Genomic DNA, 7,417 nt, shown 5'->3' on the forward strand with positions numbered 1-7,417 from the left:
GTGTGGAAATTCCACACGCCCGTGTGTTTTCTCTAGATGACTTAGAAAAACCTGCAGGCTCTGCAGAATTAATCAAAACATGTCCACACACTCAGAGCCTGCTCTATTATGCAAAATTTACCAGAGGAAAACACAATATAAAACTCAAACGACCAAACTTCACCAACTCACAACAAAACCGACAATGAATTCTTTTAAAGATCCACAATAAAATCGCAGCACAAGCACTCAAAAATTGAAACACCAACACTTAACAATTTATTCGTGCAAGCAAACTAAACTAAAAGGTACGAAAATAGTAAACACTTGGGTTGCCTCCCAAGAAGCACTTGTTTAACGTCACTAAGCTTGACGTATCTTTCCTTACCTCACGGGGGTTCATGAATGAAGGTTGCCCTCTTACCCATAACTTGAAAGCATGATGAGCAAAAGTCTCTTGAGGGTAGAGGGTGTACTAGCGAGCTTCGGACCACCAAGCAATTGTTCGATCCAACTCCCTTGGCTCATGTACGTCTCCAATAGTCTTGGGGCGTTTTCGGTGGCGTCTTCGAGCCCTCTTCATTTTTCGGAGCACCTTCTTCAAGATTCCCGGGGTAGATGTTTCCTCTCGATCGAACCAAGAATCGAGACTTCTTCATTGCTCTCCACTTGGTCGAACAAACCTTCATACGGATCCGGGTTGAACATTTTCCTAGTATATATTCATCAACAATCTCATCAAGTAGTGTCTAGAAAATACAAAGTGTCATCAAAATCGTGAGAATGCCGCATGGCTTCAGCAAGGCGGTAAGTGAGTTTATCGTCTCCGACTCTCAATGTGAGCTCTCCGCCGTCCATGTCAATCAATGCTTTGGAAGTCCGCAAAAATGGTCTCCCAAGTATCAAGGGTACATCTTCATCCTCATCAACATCTAGCACTACAAAGTCAACCAGAAAAATATACTTGCCGACCTTGACAAGTAAGTCTTCAATGATGCCCCTCGGATGTCGTACCGTTTGGTCCGCCAATTATAAAGTCATCCGAGTAGGCCTAGGCTCACCCAAGCCTAGCTTTTGGAAGAAAGTATATGGCATGACATTGATACTTGCCCCTGAATCCGCCAATGCCATTTCCTCACATAAGTTGCCGATGTTACACGGAATAATAAAGCTTCCGGGTCTTTCTTCTTGTTCGGTATGTTCTTTTGTAACACAGCCGAGCATGAAGCATCAAGCACTACTGAAGCACTCTCCTCCAATTTTCTCTTGTTGGTCAATAGGTCTTTCAGGAACTTCGCATACTTAGGCATTTGAGCCAAAGCCTCAACAAAAAGGAATGTTGATGTGGAGTTGCTTGAACAAACTCGGGAACTTCTTATACTATTCATCCCCTTGGTCATTCTTCAATCTAGAGGGATAAAGGGATTCTTGGCTTGAAAGGTGGGGGTGCCACTCTTTCTCCTTGTTTGCTCCCTTGTCAACCTCACGACCTCGAGTGCGTGTTCTTTCGGTTTCTCACTCGAAGCCTCCCTTCAACCTCACGACCACTTCTCAAAGCGATCGCCTTCACATGTTCTCTCTGGTTGGTTTCCGTGTTGCTTGGTAAACTCCCATGTGGCCTTTCGGAAAGAGATTTCGCAATTTGCCCCACTTGATTTTTCAAGGTTGTGCGAGGAGGCGGTGTGATTGCGAAAGTGTGGCCTCGACCGATTCAAACCTTGTATTTGCTCGGTTGAACAAATCTAGCCAAGTGCTTCTCCAAATCCGTCATTCGGGTTTCCAAGCCGTAAATTTGCTTTTCCACTTGAGGGGCTTGTTGTTGTTTTTGGAACCCCGATGGCCCCATGGTCTTCTGTGGTCCTTGATTACTCCACAAAAAGTTGGGATGATTCTTCCAACTTGAATTGTAGGTGTTGCTGTATGGATTCCCTTGAGGTCTCATTCCATTACCTACAAAGTCGACATTATCAATCGAAGAAACATCACCAATCACGATTGGGCAATCGGAGGGAGCATGTCCTCCACCACAACCAGTGCAATTGGTTACGGCCGCAACTTTATTCGAAGCTATAAGATCTAGATTCTTACTCAAACTCTCCACTTGGGCCGCCAATGAAGTTACCGCATCAATTTCATGGAGACCGGCCACTTTTCTCTTCTCCCTTGCGTTCCACTGGTAGCTATTTAACCCTATTTCCTCAATCAATTGACGAGCCTCGTCGGGGGTCTTTGCTACCTAAGGTATCTCTGCCCATGACATCCAAGAGTTGTCTTGTACTTGCATTCAACCTATTGTAGAAGGTTTGAACAATCATCCACTCCAGAAATCTGTGTTGCGGACACTTGTGCAGGAGTTCCTTGAACCGTTCCCATGTCTCAAATAGAGACTCCAATTGCAATTGCATAAAGGATGAGATCTCATTCCTAAGCTTGGGTCGATTTTTTTCGGGAGAGAAATAACGTGCTAGAAAAGCTTCTACCATCTGCTCCCATGTAGTGATTGATGCCCTAGGCAATGAGTATAGCCACTACTTTGCTTTCCCCTTTAAGGAAAATGGGAAGGCTCTCAATTTGATGGCATCATCCGTCACACCATTGATCTTCGACGATGTCACACACCCTCGAGGAAGCTCTCTATATGACTGTTTGGATCCTCATCGGCTAAACCGTTGAATTGTGCGGACTACTACAACATATGGATGAATGCCGGCTTTAGCTCGAAATTCTGAGCTGTAATTGGGTGACGCACAATACTCGATTGTGTCCCCACATCGAAGGTCCGCATAATCGGATAGTGTCCGTTGTTGTTCATTCTGTTCCGCCATGTTGTCAGATCCTTCTACTTCCAAATTAGCTGGATTAGGCTGTTCTTCTATAGGTTCTTTCCCTTTCCTTCGAAGCGTACGTTCAAGCTCAGGGTCTCCTTCAATCAATATTGATAGATTCCCTCGGGTTATAACCTGGAACTGTACCAAAGAAAAAGAAAAAGAAAATCAGAAAAATGATAGAATAAGAAGATATGGAATAGAATGTGTGGTGCAATAGCTAAGAAAACAAAGTGCAAAGTATCTCTAAACGCCTAGCTCCCCGGCAACGGCGCCAAAGACTTGACAAGGTCCCCTTGCTTATATCCCGCAAGTGCACGGGCTTGTCGAAGTAATAATCCCGGGTGAGCGGGGTCGAATCCACAGGGAGTAGGGAGTGAAAATACTTAATTTGATTCTTAGCTATGTGGAATATCAATAGTGATAAGTGTGAAATTGATTCAATTCCCAACAATAAAAACAACAAGTGAAAGAGCAAAAGTAAGAAGAGGGTAAGGCAATCGATAAAAAATGGGGCACTCGGATAATGCTTCACCTAGGATGATCGCGTCAAGTGCAAGAACTCTCTATTATGCTTCCTAATCAATGCAATGGTGAGTCGTGGAAATCCTTACATACATAGTCCCAAAGCTAAGGTCAACTATGCCTAACTCTATACATGTCCCGGAGGAGAAATCGAACAATCTCAACACCTCACACTCGCATAGAGTTGCAATGAGCTCTAGGGATTCCAAGTGATAAATCTCTTCCTAAATATAGACCTACCCCTTTGGTCCAGGTGGAAGGCCCCTAGCCACAATTGAGCCCTAGATACTAAGATCCTCTCAATGCTTCACTCCATTGCACGTGCAACTAGGGCCCCAGTGAGGTTCATCCCTTAGACCATTCAGGTCCATTATGGCCGCAAAGAACTCGAGGAATGGAGGTAGAATCTATCACGTCGGAGGGGAAGGGGACGCTCCGTGCCTCTCGACTCACCCTCTCAACCCTCTCCAACCTAGCTTTGTCTAGCGCTAGTGGTGTGTCACTCACTCACAAGGTTACCAACAAGAACTCTCAACCCCTAGTGTCACTCTAGGGGAAATGTTCATACAATCAAGCATTCAAGGTTGGAACTCACAATAAACATCAATTTATTGAAAGCATAATAAAGAAGTTCAATGAAAGCGAATACATCCTAGGGTTCACAATCATCCAAGTACCCACTAGGGGTTTAGCTCTCCATGGAGCTTAGTACAATCAAAGAAATAGAATGTAAAAACAATGAATCCATAAAGAAACCCCCTCGATGGTCGGGTGTCGATGGTCTTGTGAAAAGTCCTCTACTCGTGCGTCCAAGGATTCCTTCGTCCGGTATAGGATACGCCTCGATGGAAGCTCCCCTACCAACCTTCTTCGTAATGGAATCACGATGTCGAGGCCGTAGAACCTCTCCAAAACCTTGGCCCAATACCCCTCGAAACCCTAGCAGAGCTCTCTCACAAGTTGGGGAAAAGATGGAGAAAAAGAATACCAAAAATCGGGGCTGAATCGGCTTTTAAATAGGGCTAGAATCGGGCAACTCCACGGGAGTGGAGCGATACACGCCCGTCGCGGAATTTCTACACGGGCGTGGATAATTTCCACACGGCCGTGTGGATTCTCTGTTTCTCTGATTTCTCGGCCGGCTGTGAACAGTGTTGCTATAGTAATTGCTACAGTGTTGCTACAGTTTTCGACCTGATTAACTTCCCAATTCCATTCTTTCATCGGGGTAACGCAAACGGGCACACATTCACGTCGTGAATCACTTGCTTCTTCAATGATATACATGTTGGCGGGGCTCTTGTTCTTATATGCATAAGTCGGAATGCTCGAGCATGATTGCCTTTGTGCCCCTCCAAATAGATGTGCTCACTCGAATGTGAGGAGGTTGTCACACACTCTAGCATCTCACACCTGACGTATGTCTTCACGTTTGAACCTTAACAAGATCTCCTCCAAAATAGGTGCATTATGATCCACATTGGCCCACTTCCTTCATACTCGGCCTCACAACCCTACCTGCGTAAAAGTAACATAAAAGCACACATATTAATGTAGAAAACTGAGGAAAGTAATGCTCAACATAAGGAATGAACGCTTCACATTCATATCGCACAAACACTTATCATTGAGCAAATTTGAAGGAAGCGAGAAAGATGAGCATGTGGGTCCTCATCAGCTAACTCATCAAATTGTACTGAGTTTTGAACCATTCCTATCGTGCTTGCCTTGATCTCAAAATTATTGGCCAGAACAGTAGGTCCTTGCACACTAAATTGCTCCCCGGTAAATTGTGGCCTCTCAAAATCGGATAATGTTCTCCTTGGCTCGGCCATAACTGAAGGCTCACTAGATTCAACCCGAATCTTTCATTGTCTTGAACTTTTGGCCACTTCTCAACTGTTGATGCAAGGCTCGTTCAATCTCGTCATTTGGCTCAACTAAATTCACTTGACTCACTCCTGTCACAAGATGGGTATCTTGCAAGATAATTAGAGTCAAGACTTAGATATTGAAGAAGAGAAAAAGAGAATGCAAATGGAGGAATGATGAAATATATACACAAATGATAAACAAAAAAACAAAACAATGGTCAAATCAACACGCTTTAAAAGTTTTTCCAAGTATTCCTCGTGGTTCTCTGGCAACGAAGCCAAAAACTTGATCGCTTTCCCCATAGTCTGTATGGGATCGCTAGTAATACCTCTCGTGCGAGCACGAGGGGGTCGTATTCCCAAGGGCCCGAGAAGCTACTCTTACTTCCTCTTCGCTATGTTGTTTAACCTCCAAGTTTGAATGTGATAGTGATAAAACAAATAAATAAGTAAAATGCAAATAAAATGCTAACAATGAAGGCAAGACACAGGGGATAATCAAGGAAAAAAAGCGGTCGAGGATGAGGATCCTCTCAAGGGTTATTAAAGTGTACAGGATGCCAGAACTAACATGTAATTGGCTAGTTGGACCGAGAAAACCCTAGATTAGGTCAACCCGATGGTCACGGCAATTGACCCCTAATCCGGTATGAGTATTGGATATGGAATCTCTTTTACCCAAATCTTCCTATGATTGCAATGGGAAAGGTGGTTTTCTCAAGTTAGGGTTAGAATACAAGCTAATACTTAACCCTAGAATTGGAGGGGTATAAATACCCGATGGTCACGGCGTATTTATATGTGTTTCCCTTCCAAACTTGGTGAGTCTAATACTAGGGCAATGACCATGCAACCTAGCATTACCTAAGAATTGATACACCGAGTTCTCATGTATACCAAAAGCATTCAAATACACTAAGCGAGGATCACAAACAAGCCAAAATACAATAGAAAGAACCAAGCATCCATACAAGCACAAGTTCACCCCCAAGGTTCACCTACATCCGGTGACCTTGGGGTTTAGTTGTTCATAGTTATCAAATACAACAAGAAATCCATGCGAACAACCAAACAAAACATAAGAAACACTCCATTAAAGAATGAAGGCCGGAGAAGCTTCAAAAGACGCCACACAAGAGGTGGCTTCCCTTGTCTTCAACCTCCTCTACACAAGCCTTAGGAGTAGATCTCACCCAAAATCAAGCTATCCTCATCGAATCCTCTGTGAAAATGCCCTCAAAACCCTATTTCTAGCTCCGATTTGGTGTGGTGGTGGTGAGCTCCAAGAAGAAGGCTTCCTCCCCTCAAAAGAAACCCTAACAATGCTTATAAAGCGATGAACTCGGGCTTCCGTGCGGATGGCCTCATGCTCACAATACTGCCCGCGAGGATAGTCATAATACTACCTGTAAGGAAATCCAGACTTAGACTTTTTCTGTAATTTTCATGTTCCGGGCTTCTATAGTGCATGTACAGTGCCCGAGGTCCAAAAATGACGTTTTCGATGTCAATTTCTTCTTACATTCGGTCGTTGAGCTCACCTAGGCCTCCTTTGTGCCTGAAACAAGAAATAAAATGATTAAACCATAAAAAAGGCATCGAGTTCTCAATAAAATAGAATAGACATGCGCATTGGTACATATAAAATATGTACATTTAGACGTTTATCAAAAACAAAAAAAAAATTCATTGTTTAGTTGTGCTTGTTGGGTGGAAAGAGCTACCACCTATGGAGTATGAAGCTACTCTCATAAGTTGGATACTAGTTATGCCCTAATGAAAGAAAGAGCTATCTCATGGGATGAGTGAAAGCTACCACCCTGGTAGAAAGAGCTACCACCTCGAAAGTGTGAAAACCACCTTAGCGGCTGCTTTGGAATGGGCTACCTCCATCATCTTTTCAAATTTTCATTACTTCTTGTAGATAAATAAGTCCCTTTTACTTAGAACTTTGACGAGTATACCTTGGGTTGACTTGAGCGAGTTTACACACACTTACACAATTTCGGGTTTGTTATCCTTTTTGATTCGAGTTTTTAGCTAGAGCATTGATTTTTCATACTTAATGTTGAAACTTCCCTTAATTATAGAATGCTCTCTTTGTATGCTTTGGTGAACCTAAGGCCAAGCTCTTCCAATATTTCTTTCATTTATGCCGTAATGCTTTAATTTTTGCTTGAGGGCAAGCAAAAGCTTAAGTGTGGGGGAGTTTGA

At 43.4% G+C, this 7,417-nt stretch overlaps 1 non-coding gene across 1 annotated transcript; it reads left to right on the plus strand.

Annotated features, from left to right (window-relative positions):
* The first annotated feature begins 2,304 nt into the window (after nt 1-2,304).
* On the plus strand, nt 2,305-2,411 carry LOC120269530. Its single transcript, XR_005539181.1, has one exon. It is a non-coding gene; the product is annotated as a small nucleolar RNA R71 (small nucleolar RNA).
* Nucleotides 2,412-7,417: the final 5,006 nt, after the last annotated feature.

This window comes from Dioscorea cayenensis, chromosome 9 (genome assembly GCF_009730915.1).
Source record: "Dioscorea cayenensis subsp. rotundata cultivar TDr96_F1 chromosome 9, TDr96_F1_v2_PseudoChromosome.rev07_lg8_w22 25.fasta, whole genome shotgun sequence".
NCBI lineage: Eukaryota > Viridiplantae > Streptophyta > Magnoliopsida > Dioscoreales > Dioscoreaceae > Dioscorea > Dioscorea cayenensis.